Source organism: Tupaia chinensis, unplaced genomic scaffold (assembly GCF_000334495.1).
Source record: "Tupaia chinensis unplaced genomic scaffold, TupChi_1.0 Scaffold143936_1, whole genome shotgun sequence".
In the NCBI taxonomy this organism is placed as follows: Eukaryota; Metazoa; Chordata; class Mammalia; order Scandentia; family Tupaiidae; genus Tupaia; species Tupaia belangeri.
In genome coordinates this window covers 2082995-2097370 of record NW_006203787.1, presented here as the reverse complement: position 1 = coordinate 2097370, position 14376 = coordinate 2082995, and the positions used below count along the sequence as shown (strand labels likewise).

The window sequence follows — 14376 nt, the reverse complement described above, 5'->3', positions numbered from 1 at the left end:
CCCCCCCCCCCCCCCCCCGCCCCATCCCCCAGTGTCATCTCTGCAGCTCAGCCTATTTGCAGAGAAAGGATCTGGGGCTGCTGCAACCCTGAGTCCCCACAACCCAGGCGCTCCCTGATTGGCTGGAGCCAACATCGCCCTGTGGGAGCTGCAGACACCTAGCTTCTCGGACTAGACTCTGAGCAGGGTGCTGACCAGGAGTACAGTACACACCTCCCCTCTCCCATCCAACAGCATCTGTACCAATTCCTCTCAAACCAAGACCGTCTCCCTGTTGCTGGACCAAAGAAACTGAGAACACAGCTGCAGTGACCTTGTGGAGCTGAAAAAAATAGACATCTGTCCGCTTCCAAGAAAGTTCCAGCCGGCCAGACATTACCACTCCCTTTCCGAGGGGGTGCGCTGATAGTGCTGCAGGCCAGTGGTGCAGGGGTGGCGCTGGGGCACACGGGCGCTGGGGCGGACCAGGAGCAGCCCTTATCTCGGCCGCACCCAGCGACCACAAATTTCAGTTTCCTTTCTCTCCCACATTCACACTGCTTTATCTCCACTGGAGGGCCAGGGTGGAGAGGAAATTTCAGCCTGGCAGTTTTGCTGCTGATTTAAGATTTGATCCAAACCCTCAGGGAAGGCGGGCTTGAAGGGGGGGATGTGGGAAAAGGCTGGGGTGAAGGCAATGCATCAGGCAAAAGGGGACAGCCTTAATCCAAGCTTTCCTCTGGCTTCTGCCAGAGTTTCAGCTCACAGAATTACTCTTCCTGAGATCATCTCCACAAATACAACAGAGGGCACCTTCGATAGCCCCCAGGGCAGAAAACTTCAGTTATCTTCCCTCTCTTCCTCTCCTCTTGTCTGCCTTCCTTTCCTGTATCCAGAGAGAGAGAGAGACAGAGACAGAGACAGAGAGAGAAAACATCCCCATGGTACCTGGTCATGCTGCAATTCTTTTCCTTCGATTCTCTATCCCATCAAGTCCCTGGACACACGTGTGCCTGGTGTGTTTTTCAAACTGTTGGGGCTGGAACTCGAACTCTGGTTGGCCATGTGGGATCCAGCTTCTTCTGCACAGCACTTAACAGCTGTACTACAGGGCTGGCCATGATAATGTTCTTCAATTTCTATAAATATTTTTGAGCTAGACCTGATTTTTCCAAATCTGGGCTTCAGGGGCTGCCGTGTGCCTTACTGCTGTCACACCATCAGCAGTGAGTGACGGTCTTTCCTGTGTGTGCCCGTTCTTTCCCTGCACACACCACCAAGCACCTACTGTGTGCTGGCTATGAGGACTGATATGACCGGAGCTCTATCAGAGGCAGGACGTGGTGCTTGGAAGGGTGCTGGTGACTGGTGTCCCTTTCAGGTCAATGCTTTGACGTCTTTAATTGCTGGCACAGTTCCCCAGTCCTCTCCTCCTCCTGCTATGAAGGAGACCTCTAGATGTAGGATGAAAGAGCAAAGCAGCCTCGTCCTGGAGTCACACCTGCAGCATGGCTGTCCTACGGAGAGCTGCATCCACAGCCTTACCACAGAGGTAAGAGGAGGAAATTTGCTAAGCTACTGAATCTAGGGTTGGTTGTTTCTGTAACCAAAGCTCATCCTATCCCGACTAACACCACAGCCTCTTTTGCTGCCTCCGTTGTCCCTGCGAGACAGTGAATCGAGTGTAACGATGCCTAGACAGCGCTCACCTTCACCGCCCTTCACCCTCTTTACACGCTTCTGTTCCCTGTCATCTCGTCTTGCCCTTCAAGGAAGCTAGAGGCGCCTAAAGATGGCAACCTTGGCCCGACGGTCAGGGCTCTCCTCCTCCCCCTCCAACTCACATCCTTCTCACTCCTCAGAACTCCCCAAATGTACGAGTAAGCTAAGTATGCAGCAGCTCTTTAATTCATGATCCATGGTTTGATCTTTTCCCACTAAGAAATAGTTCCCAGCCTGAAATGACACTTATTTATTTTCATAAACCGACATCACGAGGCATGCGTGGATAATCAAGAAATTAAGGGCAAGGCCCAGAGTCGGGCTCCTGAGAGCCCCCTGTGGATTTAGAGCACCCCCAGCCTCGGGCCTCTATGACGCCACGGAGCACCTGATCACAGGCTGGCGTGCTGGTTGCTTCTTACCAATCTCGATGTCTTTGAGCCTATGAATGGTCTAGGTCGGAGCTTCCAGAATTCTTATTCTTTCATTTTTTAATTCATACTAATAGTGTCTTTAATTGAGATGAACAACAGAAAATCAAAGCTACAGAATCAGATTAGCTGTGAGACGGTGGGCCATTCACTTCATTGTTTTATGCCTCCAGTTTCCTGACCTGCAAAGGGAGTTAAACGTATCTCACAAGCTCCTTTGTGAGACACGTGCAGGGTAATACATAGAAGATGTGGAGAACATAATTGGCATCCTACGACACAGCAGCCCTGGTCTGCCATATGGGCCGGAATGCTGACAGGACTTACTGAGCACCTAGTATGTGACGTACATTAGGGAGACAGAGGAATAGGAGTATGCCCAAGCCCCGGAGTTTACAGTCCCCCTCACTACATGACAGATTAGGAGTCCAAGTGTCCCAGAGCCAGGGAGAAAGAGCACCCCAGAGCATACAGGCTCGCAGTGCACACGAGCTCACGCATGTGCAGGTGCACAGTGTGCACACGCAGATGAGAGCACACACGTGTGCACATGCAACTGCTGGCGGTTGGTGAGTGCTGGCAAGAAGGCGCTCCTTGTACCTGGAAGCAGAGAGTCCAGGAAAGGCTCTGTCAAGATCACAATGGCCGAACTGGATCTCACGGTAACAGGGTTTGCAGGAGCGAAGGGTCTCTAGACACTGAAGGAGCTCGGTGTCAAACAACGTGTACTCATCTCTTCATTCAACACACATTGATCACACGCCGCCTCTGTGCCTGGCAGGGTGCTAAATCTTGGGCAACAGCAGTGAATGAGATGCACGAGGGTTTGCTTTCACTGGGCAAAAACATTCTAATAGAGGAAACCAACACCGACCTACTGAACAAATACAGAAACCCGGCTAGTAAGAAAACACAACCAGGAAGATGTGCGAGTGAGCCAGAGTGTAGACAGCAGACACAGCAGAGCAGGAGGCAAACACCACCCACCCCCCTGTTTTCTTTTTTTTCGGAGAGGTTTTCGCTATAGGGCGCGTGTGCGCGCCAGACAGAGACATAGAAACAGAAAAGCCCCCTGTGGATTTAGAGCACCCCCAGCCTCGGGCCTCTATGACGCCACGGAGCACCTGATCACAGGCTGGCGTGCTGGTTGCTTCTTACCAATCTCGATGTCTTTGAGCCTATGAATGGTCTAGGTCGGAGCTTCCAGAATTCTTATTCTTTCATTTTTTAATTCATACTAATAGTGTCTTTAATTGAGATGAACAACAGAAAATCAAAGCTACAGAATCAGATTAGCTGTGAGACGGTGGGCCATTCACTTCATTGTTTTATGCCTCCAGTTTCCTGACCTGCAAAGGGAGTTAAACGTATCTCACAAGCTCCTTTGTGAGACACGTGCAGGGTAATACATAGAAGATGTGGAGAACATAATTGGCATCCTACGACACAGCAGCCCTGGTCTGCCATATGGGCCGGAATGCTGACAGGACTTACTGAGCACCTAGTATGTGACGTACATTAGGGAGACAGAGGAATAGGAGTATGCCCAAGCCCCGGAGTTTACAGTCCCCCTCACTACATGACAGATTAGGAGTCCAAGTGTCCCAGAGCCAGGGAGAAAGAGCACCCCAGAGCATACAGGCTCGCAGTGCACACGAGCTCACGCATGTGCAGGTGCACAGTGTGCACACGCAGATGAGAGCACACACGTGTGCACATGCAACTGCTGGCGGTTGGTGAGTGCTGGCAAGAAGGCGCTCCTTGTACCTGGAAGCAGAGAGTCCAGGAAAGGCTCTGTCAAGATCACAATGGCCGAACTGGATCTCACGGTAACAGGGTTTGCAGGAGCGAAGGGTCTCTAGACACTGAAGGAGCTCGGTGTCAAACAACGTGTACTCATCTCTTCATTCAACACACATTGATCACACGCCGCCTCTGTGCCTGGCAGGGTGCTAAATCTTGGGCAACAGCAGTGAATGAGATGCACGAGGGTTTGCTTTCACTGGGCAAAAACATTCTAATAGAGGAAACCAACACCGACCTACTGAACAAATACAGAAACCCGGCTAGTAAGAAAACACAACCAGGAAGATGTGCGAGTGAGCCAGAGTGTAGACAGCAGACACAGCAGAGCAGGAGGCAAACACCACCCACCCCCCTGTTTTCTTTTTTTTCGGAGAGGTTTTCGCTATAGGGCGCGTGTGCGCGCCAGACAGAGACATAGAAACAGAAAGCGAGAAATCACCCTCCAGGGGGGGATGGTCATGCCGCAATCCCTTCTCCTCCATTCTCCTCTTGGGATCTTGGGCACACACGCACACGTGCCCGGCGTGAGTTTTAAGCCACTGGGTCTGGGATGCGAACCACGGTCAACTACGTGAGAGTCCAGCGACATAGCCATTACGCTAACTGCTGGTTCCTCCACCCCCCTGTTTTCTACTAAACCCCACCCCAGCCACATGTGCCTGGCTTTCCTTCTCTAAGGCTGTAGAGTGAGCTACCTGGCTGGAGGCTGAAGCCACTGGTAGCCTGCACGTCTCCTTGGGTAGAGTTGAGGCAACTGGGTAGTTAATCAATACGAACTTATGCAGGGTTGCAGGAAGGTGTGAGTCCCCTTTTCCTTCTTTCCTCACCTAGGCAGTGGCCCTAGACTCATGACTTTGCTGCAGGGGGACCATTAACCGGGGCTGGACCGGCTGGGAACAGGGATGCTCGCTTGGCTCCTAACTACAACATCTGAGTTGACTGCTATCGGGTGCAAGTGTGCATCTTGGCCTCCAGCTGCCTTATTACTCTGATTTTTCAGTTTGCTCATAATGTGGGAAGGGAAGAGTACTTTTTTTTTTTTTTTTTTTTTTTTGTTTTTTTTTGGCAGTATTTTTTTTTTTAGATTCTTTTGGTCATAGGGCACATGTGCTTGCTGGAGAGATACAGAGAGAGACGGAGAGAGGGAAAGTGAGAAATCGCCTCCTTGGGGGGATGGCTACCTGGCAATCCCTTCTTCTCCATTCTCCATTTGCGATTTTGGGCATGCACGCACATGTACCCAGCATGATTTTCAAGTCACTGGGGCCAGGACTTGAACCATGGTTGGCCATGTGGGAATCCAGTGCCTTAACCACTATACCACCTGCTGGTCCCAAGAACTCTTTCAAGATAAGAGTTTTTATAAGATGAAACCATTCTCTCCTACAACAAAGCTCAAAACTAAATTAGGAAGCATTATCCTAATCTATCAACCTGTCACCTTAATGAAAAATCCTTCAAATCTCTTTGTTAATAGGGCCAAAGACATTGTCACACTGAGAAGTCTGACCCCAAAGGCAGATCCAACAGACATTGAACACTGGGGCGGGGGTGGGGCTAGAAAAAAGGATTATTCTGGTTCCAGTATAAAACACGGTTCATGGTCTGTAGCCACAAAGCGGAAGATGAGGAAATGTGGGGTCTTTAGATATTCCTACCTTGTGACTTCATATCTACATTTTAGAAAACCACACGAGAGTAACAATTTCTCGACTTTATCTTTAAAGTCTTTATAACACTCAAAACATTTTTCATATATTTACACCCTTGCCTCACAATGTCCTTGGGAGACAGAATGAGAATACAACGTTACCATGAGCAAATATCAATAGTGCGGTTACCATCCACAGGGCTCAACTCTGAGTGCTAGAAAAATAAAAATAAACAAAAATGATAAACAGTGAAGAAAAAGTTGCCTTGATGGGCCTTCCCTGTACCTAGAAAGACTGCTGCTCAGGCTCCCAAGGAAAGTATATCGAAAAGGGCATATAGGGCAGAGCTGAGTAGAAACAAAGGTTTTATTGTTTTTTTGTTTGTTTGTTTGTTTTGTTTTTGTTTTTGTTTTGAGAGGTTTTTGCTATAGGGTGCGTGTGCTCACTGGAAAGAGAGAGAGAGAGAAAGAGACAGAAAGCGAGAAATGGCCGCGCCGCAATCTCTTCTCCTCTAGTCTCCTCTCGAGATCTTGGGCACGCATGCACATGTGCCTGACGTGAGTTTAAGCCACCGGGTCTGGGACACGAACTAGTCGACTACATGGGAGTCCAGCAACATAGCCATTACGCTAACTGCTGTTCCTGAGCAAAAGTTTTTCTAAATGCTTTGGCAGTTTGCAGGCAAAAGGCATCTCTTGAAACAAGAGTGCTTACATGGCTTCGTGAAACATACATGTTTTTGTTTGGTTTGGTTTCTGAACAGAACATGTGTGCATGCATGAGAAGGAGAGAGAAAGCACCCTCCCCAGGATCTCGTCAGGCCACAATCCCCTCTGTCCATCCCTCCAGCTCCTCAGAATCTTGGGCACCTGCACACACCCAGGGATCTCAGACCCACCCAGGGATGTGAACCTGCGGCGGCCATGTGGTTTCCAGCACTGTGGTCTACAAGGCTATGGATTGCATCCCCTAGCTCATGAAGGATTTTATAGACAAGAAAATATCAAGGAATTGTGAGTCCCACCTCCACGTCAATGGAGACACTGCAGTTAGCAGCTGCCCCTCTGATAGGGTTCCCGAGAAGCAGAGAGAAACAGTGCTGTATTCCTCTCAGCAGCCCTCCTGTGCCTGGCACTGGGGTCTACACCAGCAAACATCCGCGTAGTCTGCAGCGTTTTAGATGCGCACTTTGCTCCCCTGGCTTTCACAGTGCTCCATGTCTCTTCCCACATTCCCAGCCAGGGGCCCCTGACCGCCATGCCCAGGAAATGTTCTCCCTGCCATGCCATTCTGATGGAGCCCTCTGCCACTGGGATGACGGGAAAGCATGGACTCCCCACCTACTTGCGATCGCTACAGTGGGGAGAGGCTGCCAGCGTGGTGGGCACCATCTGAGGCCTGCAGAACTGTACCACGCACTGCCTTCTCCTGCGTCAAGTCCCAAGCTGGAGGGGGACAGAGGGCAGGTGTTCCTGGCAGGGATGGATAACAACAAAGTCCATGTTTCCCGCCCTGTCCCAGACCCCAAGAGGGGAGAGGGAGGAGAAGATCAGGTGGAGGATAGGAGGGGGTGTCAGGGTGTGCACATTGTGCCTGCACCCCAGCTGCCATGGTCATTACACCCCTCTGGCTGCCCGGACATGTTGCTATGGAGTCAAGACATGCCATTGCCACTTGGCCTCCAGCAAACAAAATCGCAGTGCTGGCAAGAGCATCTCCCTAGACTTCCCTTAAAGGGACCCGGTGATGGCAAGCACTGCCTGAGCCAGAAACAACAGCACCATTGTCCCGGATGCAGCCCACTGCAGCGCGAGGAGGGGACCCCGTGCCTCACTTTACAAGGTGGATACACCTGTGGGACGAGCCTCTGAGCTGCTGTTCTTTAGTAATAAAACAAGCCTCCTGCTTCAGTTTAGTTTCGCCCCATTGGGTAAAAGCAAATGGTTTTTAGTATGCTGAATAATAATTCGGTGCTTCCTGAGTGGCACCATCACACCAGGATTCCAGCAGGAAACCAGATTCTTTGCAAGCAGTCTACATGAGATAAGGCATCCTTCTCTCTCTCTCTCTTTTTCTGTCAGTTTTTGCCACAGGGTGCGTGCACTCGCCAGAGAAAGAGAGAGAGGGAAAGTGAGAAAACAGCCATGGGGAGGGGTGGTCACGCTGCAGTCCCTTCTCTAGTCTCCTCTTGGGATTTTGGGCACGCATGCACACACGCCCGGCATGACTTTCAAGCTGCCGGGTATAGGACTCAAACCACACAGTCAGCCATGTGGGATCCTGTGCCTTAACGACCACACCTCCTTCTCTATTCCTTTGCCATTTCTTGCCCCAGACCCCTCTCTGCCAGTGATTGAGTCTTTACTAAAAGGACAACACAGTGCAGGCACGGAGTGGACACTGCCCTATGTCCTCAAGGCCATTAACTGTCCCCTACTTTGAGTCTGAGGAACGTCTTGATTTTTACAGAGACCCTGAAGTCCCCAGGGAGCAGGAAGTCCACATTATGCTGCACTTCCTACAAATATTTTGTAGTCATGAAGCATTTTTGCAGAGAAAAACATAGAAAAAATACGTCATGACTTTTCCAACAACCCAATAACTCCCAGGGGCTTTTCTTGACTACGATGGACAAACGGAGGCATGAAGTTCTAGTGTAATGTGTGCACGTTCCATGGAGACTCAGCCTCTGGGAGCAGGAGAGAACCGTGCTAGAGGAACACACATGTGATCCCTCACCGACTCAGCCATCCATGTTCTCCGAAACTCCCTCGGGGAGGATGGTAGAAACCCGACTATCTCTGTGTGCAGATAAGGGCACGTACTAAGTTCCATATGAACAGTTTCACTCAGGGCCAAAGAGTAGCCCCCCTTTGTTAAGATAAAGTGATTAAGTTGACAAGTTGGAGAAAAAATAGGCTCTTTTTTTCTTTTCTTTAAAGGTTTTCATCATAGGGTGCATGTGCTCTCTGGAGAGAGACAGAGAGAGACAGTGAGAGGGAAATTGAGAAATCGCCTCCCAGGGGAGATGACCACACCACAGTCCCTTCTCTTCTATTCTCCTCCTGGGATTTCAGACACACGTGCACATGTGCCCAGCATGATTTTCAAGCCATTGGCTCCAGGAATCGAACCACGCCAACCATGTGGGAGTCCAGTCCCTTAACAACTATACCACCTGCTGGCCCCTGGACACAGGCTCTTAATACTATCCCGATCCCAGACCCTCGGCGCGATGAAATGTTTTGGAAATAAACCCACCTAGATAAACGTGAGTCAGAGCTGGATCTAATGCAGGGTCCTCCCGGCAGCCCAGGCCAGCTCCCTTTCCCAGATCACCATGCAGAATTACATTCTCGCTCCTCTCTCCGTCTTACGATGCGACAACACTTCCTCGTCAAAACCACCATAACTTATTTTGTTCTCAATGAAGAAATGTTTCCCTGAAAGTCTCTGTGACTATAGGCCTGAACTATACTGCACAGCAAAGCGAGAACCCCACAAGCCCTCCACCATCCACCATCCACCTGCAGGTGCAGACAGCCCCGGGGGGCCTGCAAGCTGCAGCTGGCTACACACCCTTGCAGGTGCACTGTGGCTCTGGCTCGGAGCAGATGCACCACCCAGACCCGGCACATGACAGCCTGCTGATGCAGATGTACCACAGCCTCTGTGAGCCATCTACACGAGACCAGGGACCCTGGTCTGTAAATCTGCGCTCTCAGAGGAAGGCCGTAACAGAAGGAGTTTGGGCTCGTGCCCTCCTCCAACCCCACTGGGCTGAAGCCAGGTGTAAGTACCGGAAGGTCAAACAGCAACACAGCACCCTCCTGATCACATGCCTTCGGGGACGTCACCATGAGCGATCACCATCAGTGCCACATTATCACCATCAAGGTTGCATTAGGTCTAACCACCCGTACCAGTCCACATCCCCAGAAACAGTGGAATCCAGTTTTGTGCAGGACAGGGACCACAGAGCTCTCTTATGCTCTCGGCACTGGCACTGTCTGAGGAACCCCAGGCGGGGGACTGGGGTTTGCCTCGTCTGTACACGAGGCTTCGTCAGACAAGCTCCAGGTCCCGTTAGAGCTCCCCAGGGTATTCCTGAGACAGTGTGGTCATGTGAAGGAAGTGGATGGTTTCCCCTTGCCCACGGCTGTTTCTGTGCCCCAGTCACCGAAGGAGAGGAACTTCCTCTCTTAGGCTCCCTGCAAGCTGAACCAGGCAACAAAGCGAGGATGCTGACAAGTCCTAAGAGGCGAGACATGTGAACAACACACAGAAACACCCACCAGGGAAACCACCCTCCGTGAAGGGCCCCGAGAGGAGGAGAGTTGAGGAAGAGAAAGAACATCTTGTTTCCAAGCAGGAGGAAACGACTACAGAAGGCATGCTAGCAAACACTTTTTTTTTTTTTTGTCTTTTCATGAGCATCACAGTCACTGGATAAAATTCTGATGCGCTAAAAACAGATGGTAAATTCAAAGAATCACTTACCCTATGAAAACAGCGGGTTGACTTCTTTTCGCCAGTCAAATTTTGGTCTAATTTCTTCGGACGACTGGAAGAGAGGAAAATAAGATTTTAGAAGAATAATACGAAGTCCATTCTCTAAATCAACGCAGGTATGCAGACCTAGAAATTATAAGAACTCCCAGCAAGGTAAGTTAGTACAACCACTCTGGATGGTACGGAGGGTCTTCTAACAGCTAAAACTAGAACTACCATCTGACCTAACCGTCCCCCTCTTGGGTGCATACCCAAGGACAGGCAACCGCTCAGCTGGACAGACATCCGCACATCCACGTTTACTGCAGCATCATTCCCAATAGCTAGGACACAGCACTGACCTAAGTACCCGACAGCCGATGCCCGAACCGGGAAATACGGCACACACACACACATCATGGAGTAATCCCCAGCCCTAAGGACGACACAAGCCTGTCATTTGATACAAAGTGGCCAAACCCAGAGGATACAATGCTATATGAAATAAGCCATCTATGAAAGACAGATAGCATATGGCCCTGCTTAACACACACCAAATGTTCACACTCTAGGGGAGAAACTGAAGACTCCAACACTGGAATAGAGGCAGTAATGGGCGACACCAGGGGCTGCGTGGGGAGGGTGGGGTGGTCAGGAGGGGATTTACAGAGGACGGGAGAACACAGGGACATAAGAAGAAGAGGCCGTGGGACGGCCTTTTATATTCCATAGGCATGCCTTAACATGTCACACTGCAGTCCACAAAGATATACACTGATTACAGAAAACAAGAAAAAAAATACTCAAAAACAACATTCAAGCACCTGGGTCAGCCCCAGAGCTTACTGGTAAAGGGAGTTAGATCCCAACCTAGTAAACCATGGGATGGTTTCCCCTTGCCCACGGCTGTTTCTGTGCCCCAGTCACCGAAGGAGAGGAACTTCCTCTCTTAGGCTCCCTGCAAGCTGAACCAGGCAACAAAGCGAGGATGCTGACAAGTCCTAAGAGGCGAGACATGTGAACAACACACAGAAACACCCACCAGGGAAACCACCCTCCGTGAAGGGCCCCGAGAGGAGGAGAGTTGAGGAAGAGAAAGAACATCTTGTTTCCAAGCAGGAGGAAACGACTACAGAAGGCATGCTAGCAAACACTTTTTTTTTTTTTTGTCTTTTCATGAGCATCACAGTCACTGGATAAAATTCTGATGCGCTAAAAACAGATGGTAAATTCAAAGAATCACTTACCCTATGAAAACAGCGGGTTGACTTCTTTTCGCCAGTCAAATTTTGGTCTAATTTCTTCGGACGACTGGAAGAGAGGAAAATAAGATTTTAGAAGAATAATACGAAGTCCATTCTCTAAATCAACGCAGGTATGCAGACCTAGAAATTATAAGAACTCCCAGCAAGGTAAGTTAGTACAACCACTCTGGATGGTACGGAGGGTCTTCTAACAGCTAAAACTAGAACTACCATCTGACCTAACCGTCCCCCTCTTGGGTGCATACCCAAGGACAGGCAACCGCTCAGCTGGACAGACATCCGCACATCCACGTTTACTGCAGCATCATTCCCAATAGCTAGGACACAGCACTGACCTAAGTACCCGACAGCCGATGCCCGAACCGGGAAATACGGCACACACACACACATCATGGAGTAATCCCCAGCCCTAAGGACGACACAAGCCTGTCATTTGATACAAAGTGGCCAAACCCAGAGGATACAATGCTATATGAAATAAGCCATCTATGAAAGACAGATAGCATATGGCCCTGCTTAACACACACCAAATGTTCACACTCTAGGGGAGAAACTGAAGACTCCAACACTGGAATAGAGGCAGTAATGGGCGACACCAGGGGCTGCGTGGGGAGGGTGGGGTGGTCAGGAGGGGATTTACAGAGGACGGGAGAACACAGGGACATAAGAAGAAGAGGCCGTGGGACGGCCTTTTATATTCCATAGGCATGCCTTAACATGTCACACTGCAGTCCACAAAGATATACACTGATTACAGAAAACAAGAAAAAAAATACTCAAAAACAACATTCAAGCACCTGGGTCAGCCCCAGAGCTTACTGGTAAAGGGAGTTAGATCCCAACCTAGTAAACCATGGTTTGAATCCTAGGCCTGGTGGCTTGAAAAATGCACTGGGCACACATGTGAGGTTATCTCCAACCACGACAGGATGAGAAATGGAGAGGGGATTTCAGTGTGACCACGCCTGTTAGGGGGTGCTTTCTCTCTCCCTCCTTCCCTCTCTCTTTCTTTCTGGCCAGAAAATGTGCCCTGTGGCCATTTAAATAAATAAATAAGAAGAAGGAAATCCCAGCACCTGGCCCCTTGCCCTCCTTAGGCACATGGCTGCACATTTGTTCTGCTGACTCAAACGCAGAGTTCCAAACGACCCAGACCTAGAAAGTAGCCCCCCGCGGGATCCGTTCATTACAAGATGGGTGCTCTTTACAGCATGGAGCCCGTAACGGGATGCCTGGAAATACCTTCTCAGGTGAGTCTTTTGACAAGTTGTGTCTTGTGCCCACCATGGGATGATGGAAGACGGGTGTCTAAGTAACCACTGCACCCCATTCCTGCACTCTGGTTTCTCCACGCCCGCCACTCCATCCCCTGGAGCCATCCGTGATTAGGCTTGGATGGGAACGCCCACTGGGCAGCCAGGAGCCGGAGGCCACATAGCGGGCCTACTGAGTAATCCTGGGAGGAAGCCCCATGTCTGAGATACCGACCGGCCCAACCAAGTGTGGGAAAACACCAAGATGATGTGAATGCCGAGCAGAGGAAGCCAGAAAGACAAAGGGCGATAAGGGGCGACGGCACCAGACTGCTTAATCTACACCACATGGGGAACCGAGGTCAAGATCCAATTTTTAAAAACTTTCCAGAGACTGTCCTACAGATGCCCTTGCAGGTTTGGGAGGGAACGGGAGGCAGGCTGCTCTGGTGAGTTTCACAAGATCCAGGGGCCTTGGGGTTCACCCATGAGCTGTGGGACAGCCCCTGCTTGCCCGCCCTTTTCCTGAGGGGAAGCAGGTGCTGTGTCCGCGGGGGCAGACAGAGTATCCTCCGTGGGTGGAGGCCCCACTGGCTGCAGGCAGACGCCCAGCCTCGGTTTCTCAGAATCTGCGAGGCACACTTCGGATGGTACGGAGGGTCTTCTAACAGCTAAAACTAGAACTACCATCTGACCTAACCGTCCCCCTCTTGGGTGCATACCCAAGGACAGGCAACCGCTCAGCTGGACAGACATCCGCACATCCACGTTTACTGCAGCATCATTCCCAATAGCTAGGACACAGCACTGACCTAAGTACCCGACAGCCGATGCCCGAACCGGGAAATACGGCACACACACACACATCATGGAGTAATCCCCAGCCCTAAGGACGACACAAGCCTGTCATTTGATACAAAGTGGCCAAACCCAGAGGATACAATGCTATATGAAATAAGCCATCTATGAAAGACAGATAGCATATGGCCCTGCTTAACACACACCAAATGTTCACACTCTAGGGGAGAAACTGAAGACTCCAACACTGGAATAGAGGCAGTAATGGGCGACACCAGGGGCTGCGTGGGGAGGGTGGGGTGGTCAGGAGGGGATTTACAGAGGACGGGAGAACACAGGGACATAAGAAGAAGAGGCCGTGGGACGGCCTTTTATATTCCATAGGCATGCCTTAACATGTCACACTGCAGTCCACAAAGATATACACTGATTACAGAAAACAAGAAAAAAAATACTCAAAAACAACATTCAAGCACCTGGGTCAGCCCCAGAGCTTACTGGTAAAGGGAGTTAGATCCCAACCTAGTAAACCATGGTTTGAATCCTAGGCCTGGTGGCTTGAAAAATGCACTGGGCACACATGTGAGGTTATCTCCAACCACGACAGGATGAGAAATGGAGAGGGGATTTCAGTGTGACCACGCCTGTTAGGGGGTGCTTTCTCTCTCCCTCCTTCCCTCTCTCTTTCTTTCTGGCCAGAAAATGTGCCCTGTGGCCATTTAAATCAATAAAGGCCATTTAAATAAATAAATAAGAAGAAGGAAATCCCAGCACCTGGCCCCTTGCCCTCCTTAGGCACATGGCTGCACATTTGTTCTGCTGACTCAAACGCAGAGTTCCAAACGACCCAGACCTAGAAAGTAGCCCCCCGCGGGATCCGTTCATTACAAGATGGGTGCTCTTTACAGCATGGAGCCCGTAACGGGATGCCTGGAAACACCTTCTCAGGTGAGTCTTTTGACAAGTAGTGTATTGTGGC

The 14376-nt window shown here is 50.3% G+C and overlaps 1 long non-coding RNA gene across 1 annotated transcript in view; it reads right to left on the bottom strand.

The window, feature by feature from the left end:
- LOC106733509 (uncharacterized) overlaps nt 1–10158 on the bottom strand; it is a 35403-nt gene extending 25245 nt beyond the window's left edge. Inside the window, exon 1 of the long non-coding RNA XR_001369557.2 lies at nt 10091–10158. This is a non-coding gene — a long non-coding RNA (uncharacterized LOC106733509). The remainder of the gene's footprint in view (nt 1–10090) is intronic.
- Nucleotides 10159–14376: the final 4218 nt, after the last annotated feature.